The sequence below is a fragment of the Electrona antarctica genome, assembly GCF_951216825.1.
Source record: "Electrona antarctica genome assembly, chromosome: 13".
Lineage (NCBI taxonomy): Eukaryota > Metazoa > Chordata > Actinopteri > Myctophiformes > Myctophidae > Electrona > Electrona antarctica.
In genome coordinates, this window is record NC_136794.1 from 20195483 (window position 1) to 20210764 (window position 15282).

The following is a 15282-nucleotide window of genomic DNA, read 5'->3' on the forward strand; positions in this document are numbered from 1 at the left end:
GGTCTCCGTCCTACCCAGGGAATCCTATTTATGGGCGGAATAGGGGAGGGTGAGCCCGGTGACATCAGCACCAAACTCCAACCAAGCAAATAGCTGTCATGTAGCCTAGTTGTAAGTTCTCATTAAAGCTCCTGCTCCTCTGACAGATGCATGCTAGAGCCTTCAGACAGGGAACAGGAACAGAACAAGGAAAGGAACGGATAGCATCGGAACAGATTATTTTGAGTGGCCCGTGATGTGATATAGTATTCAGTTTTAGTTTTTTCTATTAAGAGGCCCTTTTTCGAAAACATTTTTCCAGAACAAATTAGACAGAGCCTATAGCAGCCGACTAGCCTACCATCGCAAATTGATCAGATTCGAGGCACATTTAATAGATTTCAATAAGTCGATCCTCCTTTTCTCATATATATATATAGGATATGTATAGGATAATTGGCGATTTGTCTCCTGATTCGCTGTAGTCAGAATGAGCTGCAATCCTAAATGAACGTTGTTCTAATCTTCTAACGAATATCTAGCCTACGTAAACTTCCCAGGCCTCTAGTCTAAACAAGTAAACATAGATTCAATGTCTCAATTTCTCTTTGTTTGTTGTAAATGGTCCGTCCGATGTAGCTCATTATTCTATATAAAACCGACAGAACTTGTCGTTTAAAAATAACTCTAATTATTACTGCTATAACAAAATGATTAACTTGGCGATAGCCTATTCAAGTGAGTGTGTTTGACGATCGAAGCAATTAAGGACAAGCGTTTCTTGCATGTCCTCCCGAGTCCCGAAATCAAATAACTTTTTAAAGATTTCCAACTGCCCAACTTCCATCGTTACCGACTCGGTGCTCTGCAGCCATGGGCATCGGTCTATAGTAATAATAATAATAATAATAATAATAATAATAATAATAATAATAATAATAATAATAATAATAATAATAATAATAATAATAATAATAATAATAGGACAGGCTATCAAACATACATGATAGTTTAATTGAATAGCCTATACATTAATCCCCGTTATCTTCAATTGAAAGCTGCCACTATAGGCCTATTAGTCCAGTGACATGGCCACATGCATTCAGAGATTAGGTTACAACAAAGGGTAAGAGATTAGAGATCATCACCAACACCAAGCCTGTATTTGTTGACAACAATGCCAAATGATGCATTCAATGCATGCAGGCAATCATAAATTGCCAATATTGTCTTTGAAAACGAGTTAAAAAAGACAATCATTATACAGAAAACCCATGGCCAGTTGTCCACTCACCACATATCTTCATTCCCAATTTCCTAGTACATCCATGAGCAACTCCACACCATGCATCATAACCTAAAATAGATTTAGAAAACCATTAGAGGGTCTCGCATGTGTGTGTGTGTGTGTGTGTGTGTGTGTGTGTGTGTGTGTGTGTGTGTGTGTGTGTGTGTGTGTGTGTGTGTGTGTGTGTGTGTGTGTGTGTGTGTGTGTGTGTATATATATATATATATATATATGTATATGTGTGTGACTATTTGTCCTAAATGTCTATAGCTATAATGTACGTTAACATTTAGGACCTTTAAGGATTTCAAATGAATTAGCCGTTCAGATTTATGCTAGCCTGAAGATCTAATTGAGTGAAAAGATGCTGGTTAAAATGCATGCATCACTAGACATGAGCCGGCTGGCCAGTGACAGATAGAGAATTACGCCGTTATCAAGGGCTCCCAGCAAGGGAGGGAGGGGAGGGATGGGGGCACCTTGGATGGAAGCACACTGATGGGAACAAACACGCACACAAAATTCTCAAAAGCAGCAATTTGGAGGGGGGGGGGGGGGGTCCGGTGGGGGAGTCGGGGCCGGGGTGGGGGCGGCCAGTTCCACCCCCACATCCCAATTTAACCCTTGCTTTGGATCATTTGATAAATCATTGCCCTCCTCAGAGCTCATTGAATGCACTCTAACTCTGTCACTCCCAGTGATTTCAGCCACTGGAAGCGATTTGGCAACAAAAGAGAGAGAGCACAGAAATGGGCCTATAAGAAAAGAAATGTGCAGGTGTGTTGTAGCCTACGCACACACACACACACACACACACACACACACACACACACACACACACACACACACACACACACACACACACACACACACACACACACACACACACACACACACACACATTATGCGAAATGTTGCTGGGTGCACTGGGAGGATTTTCTTTTCTTTATGTGTGGACTTAAACAAAATATTATCTCTTAGCATTTCACCGGGGCGACAAGCGACAAACGAAATATCAGTGGGTCGAAAAATTGATCTAACACCAAAAGCTCTGGAGATAAACCTTGAGCTTTATGGCTCTATTTGATTTAATTCATTAATATTTGCTGCATAAAATGTAGTTGTATTTTAAGGAACATGTAGGCTCAACATTTTTACATTTTAATTCATGCTGAGAAACAGAAACGTTTCAATATTAGGCAAGAATTGAAGCATGTGTTTTACCTATATGGGGCTCTGCTTGATGGTGGGGCATGCCATTAGGGGGGATTTAATGTACCTGAATTAACAGCCACTTTGTGAGTAATTTCCAGTTTTCCATGTATACATGCACTTCATTCGGTGCAACAGTCAGTATAGGCCTAATGGCAGTGGGCTATACTGTACAAATATAATAGGCTAATACGAAAACAATACAAATAGGTTAGTGATTATAATAACACATATTTGCATAATAATAACAACAATAATAATCATAATAATAATAATAGCCAAATAGTAATAATAATTGGGCATTTAATGTGCCCAATCTTTATGGAAAATATCTTGCTTTGAACTCCATTCGGAACCTGGTGGCCCAGACGCAGACTAATTGGCTGCATGTTTGGAGAGGACATCAGGAGAGGTTCGTCTATCAAGCAGATGCCGGGAGGTCGCTGCGCATGCAGCGCTGCGGTGATTTGTTGAAAGGAAGGCATTTCAAAACGCACCGTTTTCTCTCGATGGAAATGATTCATGGCGTTGCCCACAAAGTAAACAGCACAAGTGAAATGGCATTTTGTCTGTGATGGACCTACTTGAGCCTGGTGGTCGTAAATTTGTCGAGTTTGGATCCGGTTCTCCGCCAGAGGAGGAGGGTGCAGACGCCGCCATCACTCCTGAGACAGCGGAAAAGTCTTCACTTCAAATCTCGGACACTTTTTTGTTACCAGATCTGTTTTTATAGCGTATTATTCAAAATGAAAAGAATCACATTCTAACAAGAAGAATTGATGGATACTGTCGTATCTTTTGGTATAGGGGTCATGGCCCATTCCAAAACGTTTGTGTTAAAGATAAGATGCAACCTCTAAAATATTGAGAATAGCCTGATGCTCAAAGCATTATATCGGCTACTCGACGAAGGCATATAGTCGGTTTCAAAAGGTTTAAATGCATATACAGCAGTCTGACTCAGAGTGAATGCAGTCAGAAGACCGATTTAAACACCATCAAGGTGGATAATGAATGATCGCGCGTCACTGTGAATGCCTTTGGTTCAATAGGGCTTCATATACCATATAGTAATGCACTTTCATTACTCAAATTATCACTATTTTTGGAATGCATACATAGCCAGCCCATATTTTTGAATGGCCAAAGTATGCTTAGAGTCTATGATGTTTTTTTGAATGGCATACGACGAAAGAATGGATTAAACTTTGTTAAAATTGAGATTATTGAGATTACGTGGACCATGTATATAGCCAAAGTTTACTGATACACGTCAATTTGAGAGCATTATATGCCTATTAAAAATGAACGTCATTCAGGTCAATATATATGTCGCATAAAAATATGTCATGCAATATCCTTGCGAAACTATGAGCAACATAAGGCTATTATAACAAATATTAGGCTATCCATTTTCTAAATTCAAACTTAACCTGTAGATTTGAACAAAAACAACATTGTATGCATTGCTTTATGTGAAGAGCAACAATCAAGCCTACAATCTAACATTACATTTTAAAACACCTGTTAGAGCATCTCCAGTCGCTAACACCAAATAAACATCGTTTTTAGAGATAAGCTTAGTCTACGTCTGGCAAATGCATCTTATAAAGTGTCTTACCGTTGCCTGTGTTTGGTCCAGGTAAACAGGTAGTCCAAAAAAAGAACTGAATGAATCACCAAATTAAGTCCTTGAGCAGAAACTGGTGCGCTTCTTGGTATACTCCAAGAGAAAAATCGGGGTTGCTTTCACTTTTCTGCCATGTTCCATATGCAAGGTGACCCTTTTTAATTGAGGTGGGTATGATTTGCAGATATTTAAAGCAGAGTTTGCCTATTTATTGTACTGCGCACGCATGAGTCACGGCAATACCCCCTCTGGTGCTGCATATTTCTCCCAATATTGAGCAGACCCACCTTGTCTGCAAATTTGCACAGAATCGCGTCGCTTTCGGCAATGGCGCGACTTTTTTTTGAGGGGGGGGGGGTGATTGTCTTTGGAGCTATATACCTCTGTTTTGAATCCCGATCACGAACCTGGACTTGAAGTTTGATCCTATGAGCAACATATACGTGCAGGGAGCTGGGAGGGAGGGAGGGACGGGAGAGGTCGCTTTGGTACGTGTTCACGTGAAGTCAGAGATAACAAAATGAATATGATCTCATCAGAATCCCAATTCATTTATTGAGTATAGACTTTTTTTTGTTGGACTGGACTTCTTAGTATTGTGATTATAGTGAAAACAATCGTTTGACAATTATAATAATTGATAAGTAAATTAATATCCAGCTTAATTTATATGAACATTTAGCCTATTACATTTCTGTGGGAATGCAGGAGAGAGAGAGAGAGAGAGAGAGAGAGAGAGAGAGAGAGAGAGAGAGGATTGGGGAAAGGGTGATGATGGGAACAGATAAAGCGTGAAGTAGCCTAGATAATTATAATTCCACAAGGGGGCAGTGGGGAATCATAAATGACTCCTCCAAGAGAAGAGCAGTACTCAAATGGGCCATTCCAGAAATACTTCTCAAGCTATTATAAACCGACCTGCAAGCAGATATACGTTATCAAAACAACGAGTGCAGAGCATGTTTAGCCATGCTAGTGGACTCTGACTGCAGGACGCTATAGTTATTTATAGACCTATTCAAACTCCCAATTACATGGGGTTCCTCTCCCCGTGGAAAACAGGAATCATCTGTCCGATGAAAATCAATATCTGACATGATAGTTGCACAGCACTCACTTAACAAACACAATAAAAAGGCTGTTGGTGACAATCCACGCGACCACGCGGTACATTCTGACATTGGCTGTTTCAGCACTGGACAGCTCTCCGGTTTCACTGAGGCTGCTGTCCAGCAAGCCCAGACTTCGACGAATCAGGCGCCCTTTGATAACACCTCTCACGTCTAACAGGACAACATGCCAATTTGTCCCTTTCTAATCGGAACAAATATAGCTATAGGCTTCTGTTGGTCAGTCGCCCTTTGCTGAGATCTGAACACAGCCCATAGGGCATAGATAGGCTATGTCTTTTTGAATTAGTCTAATGTTGTTATAAATATAATGTAAACATGCCTGTAAATGCAAATGTGAAATGGTGTCTTATGAACCAATGTGATCAAAATGTTGTCAGTTGCAGTTGCAATTGGTTCTATTTCTATATTTTTAGACAGCATTATAAGGATCACCACAAGATGGAGCATAATCCAAAGTCCAAACGATTATTCAGACGACCGCACGCACACGCACGCACGCACGCACGCACACACGCACACACACACACACACACACACACACACACACACACACACACACACACACACACACACACACACACACACACACACACACACACACACACACACACACACACACACACACACACACACACACACACACATCCCAGTCAGACAGACTGAGAGAGAGAGGATCATGTTATCAGAGATGAGGTGGCTATTTTGATTATAACAATTAAAAAAATGTCCATTGTGTGATCTATCTATCTATCTATCTATCTATCTATCTATCTATCTATCTATCTATCTATCTATCTATCTATCTATCTATCTATCTATCTATCTATCTATCTACGTCTGTCTGTCTGTCTGTCTGTCTGTCTGTCTGTCTGTCTGTCAATCAATCTATCAATCTATCAATCTATCAATCTATCAATCTATCAATCTATCAATCTATCAATCTATCAATCTATCTGTCTTCAAGCCTTCCTAACTTCTAGTATTTTATTTTGAAGTTGTAGAAGGACCAAGACCATGTGATTTAACCATGTGACCAGGAAACAGAATAGACACGTGACTTCATGTTTTTATTCAGAAACAAATGGAGCAGTGTGTGGAATCAATTGAAATTGCAATTCAGAAGAAAAGTACATTTCTGTTTGCTGGATTCAAATTGAACTAACATATAAGGTTGACCAGTTTTTGTGATTTTTCGATTAACGTTTTCACATTTTTCAATTCTGAACAAAAAAAGGAAAAAAATAGCAAATTTCTGTTTGCTGGACTCAAACAGAATTATACTAAGGCACCACCATTTTCGGTTAGCGTTTTCACATTTTTCAATTCTGAACAAAAAAAATATTTTCTGGACTCAAACAGAATTATACTAAGGCACCACCATTTTTGTGATTTTTCGGTTAGTGTTTTCACATTTTTCAATTCTGAACAATTCTGAACAAAAAAAGGAAAAAATTGCAAATTTCTTTTTACTTAGGTCCCTTGGTCAAGGGACCTTAGTATAAGTATGTTTGTTCAATTTAATCCAGCAAAAAGAAAATTGCTATTTCTTTCCTTTTTTTGTTCAGAATTGAAAAATGGGAAAACACTAACCGAAAAATCACAAAAATGGTGGTGCCTTAGTATAATTCTGTTTGAGTCCAGCAAACAGAAATTTTCTATTTTCTTCCTTTTTTTTGTTCAGATTTGAAAAATGTGAAAACACGAAGCCAAAACCCAGCTTTTAAAAGCTGCGTCAAAGTTGAGTTTTCAGGAGAAAAAAAGCACGCAAAAAATAGCTGTTCATTCCAAGCTTCAAAATGAAAAAGCTGGTATACATAGAGATAACATGGGAGCAGGAAGCAAGAAGCTGCTTCTAGCTTCCTTGGTGTTAACGCGGCTTAAGTCTGATTATGCCTTTGGGTTTTTTGCACTACTGATTGTTACCCGTTTCCTTTCTTGTCAGTTAAAATTATCATTCATCATCACTTCCATCTTGTCCATCACCTAACCCTAACCCTAACCCTAACCCTAACCCTAATCCTAACCCTAGTTGTCTGGTACCAGATTGGTTACCATATGGTACCAGAACAAAACAAACAAGAAAGCAGTGTGAATTGTCTGGAACCAGTGGCGCAGTGTGTTAGAATGCTCCAACATGATCGGGAGATGGTGAGTTCAAACCCCACTCAAGTCTTTACTTTCAAGACCGATTTCAGAAGAAGAAAACCAACAAAAAAGCATTTGAATTGTCTGGAACCAGTGGCGCAGTGTGTTAGGACGCTGCCACATGATCGGGAGATGGTGAGTTCAAACCCCAATCAAGTCTTTACTTTCAAGACTGATTTCAGAAGAAGAAAAGCAACAAAAAAACAGTGTGTCTGTAACCAGTGGCGCAGTGTGTTAGAACGCTCCAACATGATCGGGAGATGGTGAGTTCAAACCCCACTCAAGTCTTTACTTTCAAGACCGATTTCAGAAGAAGAAAACCAACAAAAAAGCATTTGAATTGTCTGGAACCAGTGGCGCAGTGTGTTAGGACGCTGCCACATGATCGGGAGATGGTGAGTTCAAACCCCAATCAAGTCTTTACTTTCAAGACTGATTTCAGAAGAAGAAAAGCAACAAAAAAACAGTGTGTCTGTAACCAGTGGCGCAGTGTGTTAGAACGCTCCAACATGATCGGGAGATGGTGAGTTCAAACCCCACTCAAGTCTTTACTTTCAAGACCGATTTCAGAAGAAGAACACCAACAAAAAAGCATTTTAATTGTCTGGAACCAGTGGCGCAGTGTGTTAGGACGCTGCCACATGATCGGGAGATGGTGAGTTCAAACCCCAATCAAGTCTTTACTTTCAAGACTGATTTCAGAAGAAGAAAAGCAACAAAAAAACAGTGTGTCTGTAACCAGTGGCGCAGTGTGTTAGAACTCTCCAACATGATCGGGAGATGGTGAGTTCAAACCCCACTCAAGTTTTTACTTTCAAGACCGATTTCAGAAGAAGAACACCAACAAAAAAGCATTTTAATTGTCTGGAACCAGTGGCGCAGTGTGTTAGGACGCTGCCACATGATCGGGAGATGGTGAGTTCAAACCCCACTCAAGTCTTTACTTTCAAGACCGATTTCAGAAGAAGAAAACCAACAAAAAAGCAGTGTGAATTGTCTGGAACCAGTGGCGCAGTGTGATAGAACGCTCCCACATGATCGGGAGATGGTGAGTTCAAAGTAACCCCATTCAAGTCTTTACTTTCAAGACCGATTTCAGAAGAAGAAAACCAACAAAAAAGCAATTGAGTTGTCTGGAACCAGTGGTGCAGTGTGTTAGGACGCTGCCACATGATCGGGAGATGGTGAGTTCAAACCCCACTCAAGTCTTTACTTTCAAGACCGATTTCAGAAGAAGAAAACCAACAAAAAAGCAGTGTGAATTGTCTGGACCCAGTGGCACGGTGTGTTAGGACGCTGCCACATGATCGGGAGATGGTTAGTTCAAACCCCACTCAAGTCTTTACTTTCATGACCGATTTCAGAAGAAGAAAACCAACAAAAAAGCAGTTGATTTGTCTGGAACCAGTGGCGCAGTGTGTTACGATGCTGCCACATGATCGGGAGATGGTGAGTTCAAACCCCACTCAAGTCTTTACTTTCAAGACCGATTTCAGAAGAAGAAACCAACGACCTATCAACCAACATATTGAATGGCATATCAATCCCATTAATCCGTTTTCTTATCAAGTTGAAGGCATCCCGGATTTTGTTGAGGGTGGGTTGGGTGTTTCACGGTTTCTCATCAACTCCATGTTAAATCACCCAATTACCCCCCAACGGACACTAGCCCTAACCCTAACCCTAACCCTAACCCTAACCCTAACCCTAGTTGTCTGGTACCAATTGGTTACCATATGGTACCAGGTCAAAACAAACAAAAAAGCAGTGTGAATTGTCTGGAACCAGTGGCGCAGTGTGATAGAACGCTCCCACATGATCGGGAGATGGTGAGTTCAAAGTAACCCCATTCAAGTCTTTACTTTCAAGACCGATTTCAGAAGAAGAAAACCAACAAAAAAGCAATTGAGTTGTCTGGAACCAGTGGTGCAGTGTGTTAGGACGCTGCCACATGATCGGGAGATGGTGAGTTCAAACCCCACTCAAGTCTTTACTTTCAAGACCGATTTCAGAAGAAGAAAACCAACAAAAAAGCAGTGTGAATTGTCTGGACCCAGTGGCACGGTGTGTTAGGACGCTGCCACATGATCGGGAGATGGTTAGTTCAAACCCCACTCAAGTCTTTACTTTCATGACCGATTTCAGAAGAAGAAAACCAACAAAAAAGCAGTTGATTTGTCTGGAACCAGTGGCGCAGTGTGTTACGATGCTGCCACATGATCGGGAAATGGTGAGTTCAAACCCCACTCAAGTCTTTACTTTCAAGACCGATTTCAGAAGAAGAAACCAACGACCTATCAACCAACATATTGAATGCCATATCAATCCCATTAATCCGTTTCCTTATCAAGTTGAAGGCATCCCGGATTTTGTTGAGGGTGGGTTGGGTGTTTCACGGTTTCTCATCAACTCCATGTTAAATCACCCAATTACCCCCCAACGGACACTAGCCCTAACCCTAACCCTAACCCTAACCCTAACCCTAACCCTAACCCTAGTTGTCTGGTACCAATTGGTTACCATATGGTACCAGGTCAAAACAAACAAAAAAGCAGTGTGAATTGTCTGGAACCAGTGGCGCAGTGTGTTAGAACGCTGCCACATGATCGGGAGATAGTGAGTTCAAACCCCACTCAAGTCTTTACTTTCAAGACCGATTTCAGAAGAAGAAAAGTAACAAAAAAGCAGTGTGAATTGTCTGGAACCAGTGGCGCAGTGTGTTAGAACGCTCCCACATGATCGGGAGATGGTGAGTTCAAATCCCACGCAAGTCTTTACTTTCAAGACCGATTTCAGAAGAAGAAAACCAACAAAAAAGCAGTGTGAATTGTCTGGGACCAGTGGCGCAGTGTGTTAGGACGCTGCCACATGATCGGGAGATGGTGAGTTCAAACCCCACTCAAGTCTTTACTTTCAAGACCGATTTCAGAAGAAGAAAACCAACAAAAAAGCAGTGTGAATTGTCTGGACCCAGTGGCACGGTGTGTTAGGACGCTGCCACATGATCGGGAGATGGTTAGTTCAAACCCCACTCAAGTCTTTACTTTCATGACCGATTTCAGAAGAAGAAAACCAACAAAAAAGCAGTTGATTTGTCTGGAACCAGTGGCGCAGTGTGTTACGATGCTGCCACATGATCGGGAAATGGTGAGTTCAAACCCCACTCAAGTCTTTACTTTCAAGACCGATTTCAGAAGAAGAAACCAACGACCTATCAACCAACATATTGAATGCCATATCAATCCCATTAATCCGTTTCCTTATCAAGTTGAAGGCATCCCGGATTTTGTTGAGGGTGGGTTGGGTGTTTCACGGTTTCTCATCAACTCCATGTTAAATCACCCAATTACCCCCCAACGGACACTAGCCCTAACCCTAACCCTAACCCTAACCCTAACCCTAACCCTAACCCTAGTTGTCTGGTACCAATTGGTTACCATATGGTACCAGGTCAAAACAAACAAAAAAGCAGTGTGAATTGTCTGGAACCAGTGGCGCAGTGTGTTAGAACGCTGCCACATGATCGGGAGATAGTGAGTTCAAACCCCACTCAAGTCTTTACTTTCAAGACCGATTTCAGAAGAAGAAAAGTAACAAAAAAGCAGTGTGAATTGTCTGGAACCAGTGGCGCAGTGTGTTAGAACGCTCCCACATGATCGGGAGATGGTGAGTTCAAATCCCACTCAAGTCTTTACTTTCAAGACCGATTTCAGAAGAAGAAAACCAACAAAAAAGCAGTGTGAATTGTCTGGGACCAGTGGCGCAGTGTGTTAGGACGCTGCCACATGATCGGGAGATGGTGAGTTCAAACCCCACTCAAGTCTTTACTTTCAAGACCGATTTCAGAAGAAGAAAACCAACAAAAAAGCAGTTGAATTTTCTGGAACCAGTGGCACAGTGTGTTAGGACGCTGCCACATGATCGGGAGATGGTGAGTTCAAACCCAACTCAAGACTTTACTTTCAAGACCGATTTCAGAAGAAGAAAACCAACAAAAAGCAGTGTGAATTGTCTGGAACCAGTGGCGCAGTGTGATAGAACGCTCCCACATGATCGGGAGATGGTGAGTTCAAACCCCACGCAAGTATTTACTTTCAAGACCGATTTCAGAAGAAGAAAACCAACAAAAAAGCAGTGTGAATTGTCTGGAACCAGTGGCGCAGTGTGTTACAACGCTCCCACATGATCGGGAGATGGTGAGTTCAAATCCCACTCAAGTCTTTACTTTCAAGACCGATTTCAGAAGAAGAAAACCAACAAAAAAGCAGTGTGAATTGTCTGGAACCAGTGGCGCAGTGTGATAGAACGCTCCCACATGATCGGGAGATGGTGAGTTCAAACCCCACGCAAGTATTTACTTTCAAGACCGATTTCAGAAGAAGAAAACCATCAATTTTTTTTTGAATTGTCTGGTACCAGTGGCGCAGTGTGTTAGGACGCTGCCACATGATCGGGAGATGGTGAGTTCAAACCCCACTCAAGTCTTTACTTTCAAGACCGATTTCAGAAGAAGAAAACCAACAAAAAAGCAGTGCGAATTGTCTTGACCTAGTGGCACAGTGTGTTAGGACGCTGCCACATGATCGGGAGATGGTGAGTTCAAACCCCACTCAAGTCTTTACTTTCAAGACTGATTTCAGAAGAAGAAAACCAACAAAAAAGCAGTGCGAATTGTCTGGACCCAGTGGCTCAGTGTGTTAGGACGCTGCCACATGATCAGGAGATGGTGGGTTCAAACCCCACTCAAGTTCAAACAAAAAAATAAAGGTCCAGGGTGCAATCCCACCCCAGTCTTTACTGTGACACTTTGCTTTCCACAATGACATCAAGTAGCACAGAAAAGCTGTGTTGTAGTAACCATCAGTTAGCTCAGTGTGATGAGAGCCTGTCCTTGGGAGCCACAGGTCCAGGGTTCAAATCCCACATTAGGCATGACTGTGACACTTTGCTTTGCACACTGATTTCCTGAAGGACAACTTTAAAGCAGCCCAGAAATTCACCATGATTGTGTGCCGATAAGTGGCCCAGCGGATAAGTCAGATGATATCCGTAGTATACCTAGTAGAAGTGTGCCGGTTCAAACCCGACACACTCCTAGTAGGCTGTGATGGTTCAAATCACTGACACCTGGAGTAGGAGTGGCCCAGTGGATAAATCAGATGATATCCGTAGAATACCTAGTAGAAGTATGCCGGCCGACATACTCCTAGTAGGATGGTGCTAGTTCAAATCACCAACACCTACAGTAAGTAGGATTGTGTGCAGTTAAGTGGCCTGGTGGATAAATCAGATAATATCCATAGAATACCTAGTAGAAGTCTGCCGGTTCAAACCCGACATAGGATGGTGCTGGTTCAAATCACCATCACCTAGAGTAGGTAGGACCGTGTGCCGTTAATTGGCCCGGTGGATAAATCAGATAATATCCGTAGAATACCTAGTGGGATGGTGCTGGTTCAAATCACCATCACCTAGAGTAGGTAGGACCGTGTGCCGTTAATTGGCCCGGTGGATAAATCAGATAATATCCGTAGAATACCTAGTGGGATGGTGCTGGTTCAAATCACCATCACCTAGAGTAGATAGTGCCGTTAATTGGCCCGGTGGATAAATCAGATAATATCTGTAGAATACCTAGTAGGATGGTGCTGGTTCAAATCACCATCACCTAGAGTAGGTAGGGGGTCAGGTAAGAGTATGTAGGGGCAGAGTAGGTTGAGGTGTAGATAAGGGGAGGAGTAGGCGAGGGTTGGTCAGTTAGGGGGAGGAGTATGTGAGGGGGGTAAGGTAGGGGGAGATTAGGTGAGGTGGAGAGTAGGTGAGGGGGGGGCCTGGCAGGGGAAGAGTAGGCGAGGGGGTGGCAGGCAGGGGAAGAGTAGGCGAGAGTAGGCAAGGCGGGCCTGGCAGGGGGAGAGTAGGAGAGGGGGAGGCCGGGGAGAGTAGGTGAGGGGGAGGCCAGGCAGGGGGAGAGGTGGGAGGCCAGGCAGGGGGAGAGTAGGAGAGGAGGGAGGCCAGGCAGGGGGAGAGTAGGTGAGGGGGAGGCCAGGCAGGGGAGAGGTGGGAGGCCAGGCAGGGGGAGAGTAGGAGAGGAGGGAGGCCAGGCAGGGGGAGAGTAGGTGAGAGGGAGGCCAGGCAGGGGAAGAGTAGGTGAGGGGGGCCATGCAGGGGGAGAGTAGGATAGGAGGGAGGCCAGGCAGGGGGAGAGTAGGAGAGTAGGAGAGTGGGGAGGCCAGACAGGGGGAGAGTAGGAGAGGGGGGAGGCCAGGCAGGGGGAGAGTAGGCAAGGTTGGTCTGCCTATTTAAAAAAAAAATATTTTAGAAAAAATAAAACAATTATAATAAAATAATATTTTTATAAAAACAAATCAGGAAGAAACCACCTGCCTGCACCCTCCTCTCCTACTCCCCCCCTGGCTGGCCCCACTCGCCTACTCTCCCCCTGCCTGGCCTCCCCCCTCGCCTACTCTGCCCCTGCCTGGCCTCCTTCCTCTCCTACTCTCCCCCTGCCTGGCCCCCCTCGCCTACTCTCCCCCTGCCTGGCCCCCCTCGCCTACTCTCCCCCTGCCTGGCCTCCCCCCTCTCCTACTCTCCCCCTACCTGGCCTCCCTCCTCTCCTACTCTCCCCCTACCTGGCCTCCCTCCTCTCCTACTCTCCCCCTGCCTGGCCTCCCTCCTCTCCTACTCTCCCCCTAACTGGCCTCCGTCCTTGCCTACTCTCCCCCTGCCTGGCCTCCCCCTCTCCTACTCTCCCCCTGCCTGGCCTCCCTCCTCTCCTACTCTTCCCCTGCCTGGCCCGCCCTCGGCTACTCTCCACCTCACTTACCCCCCTCATCTACTCCTCCCCCTAACTGACCAACCCTCGCCTACTCCTCCCCCTATCTACACCTCAACCTACTCTGCCCCTACATACTCTTACCTGACCCCCTACCTACTCTAGGTGATGGTGATTTGAACCAGCACCATCCTACTAGGTATTATCTGATTTATCCACCGGGCCAATTAACGGCACACGGTCCTATCTACTCTAGGTGATGGTGATTTGAACCAGCACCATCCCACTAGGTATTCTACGGATATTATCTGATTTATCCACCGGGCCAATTAACGGCACACGGTCCTACCTACTCTAGGTGATGGTGATTTGAACCAGCACCATTCCACTAGGTATTCTACGGATATTATCTGATTTATCCACCGGGCCAATTAACGGCACACGGTCCTACCTACTCTAGGTGATGGTGATTTGAACAAGCACCATCCTATGTCGGGTTTGAACCGGCAGACTTCTACTAGGTATTCTATGGATATTATCTGATTTATCCACCAGGCCACTTAACTGCACACACTCCTACTTACTGTAGGTGTTGGTGATTTGAACTAGCACCATCCTACTAGGAGTATGTCGGCCGGCATACTTCTACTAGGTATTCTACGGATATCATCTGATTTATCCACTGGGCCACTCCTCCTCTAGGTGTCAGTGATTTGAACCATCACCGCCTACTAGGAGTGTGTCGGGTTTGAACCGGCACACTTCTACTAGGTATACTACGGATATCATCTGACTTATCCGCTGGGCCACTTATCGGCACACAATCATGGTGAATTTCTGGGCTGCTTTAAAGTTGTCCTTCAGGAAATCAGTGTGCAAAGCAAAGTGTCACAGTCATGCCTAATGTGGGATTTGAACCCTGGACCTGTGGCTCCCAAGGACAGCCTCTCATCACACTGAGCTAACTGATGGTTACTACAACACAGCTTTTCTGTGCTACTTGATGTCATTGTGGAAAGCAAAGTGTCACAGTAAAGACTGGGGTGGGATTGCACCCTGGACCTTTATTTTTTTGTTTGAACTTGAGTGGGGTTTGAACCCACCATCTCCTGATCATGTGGCA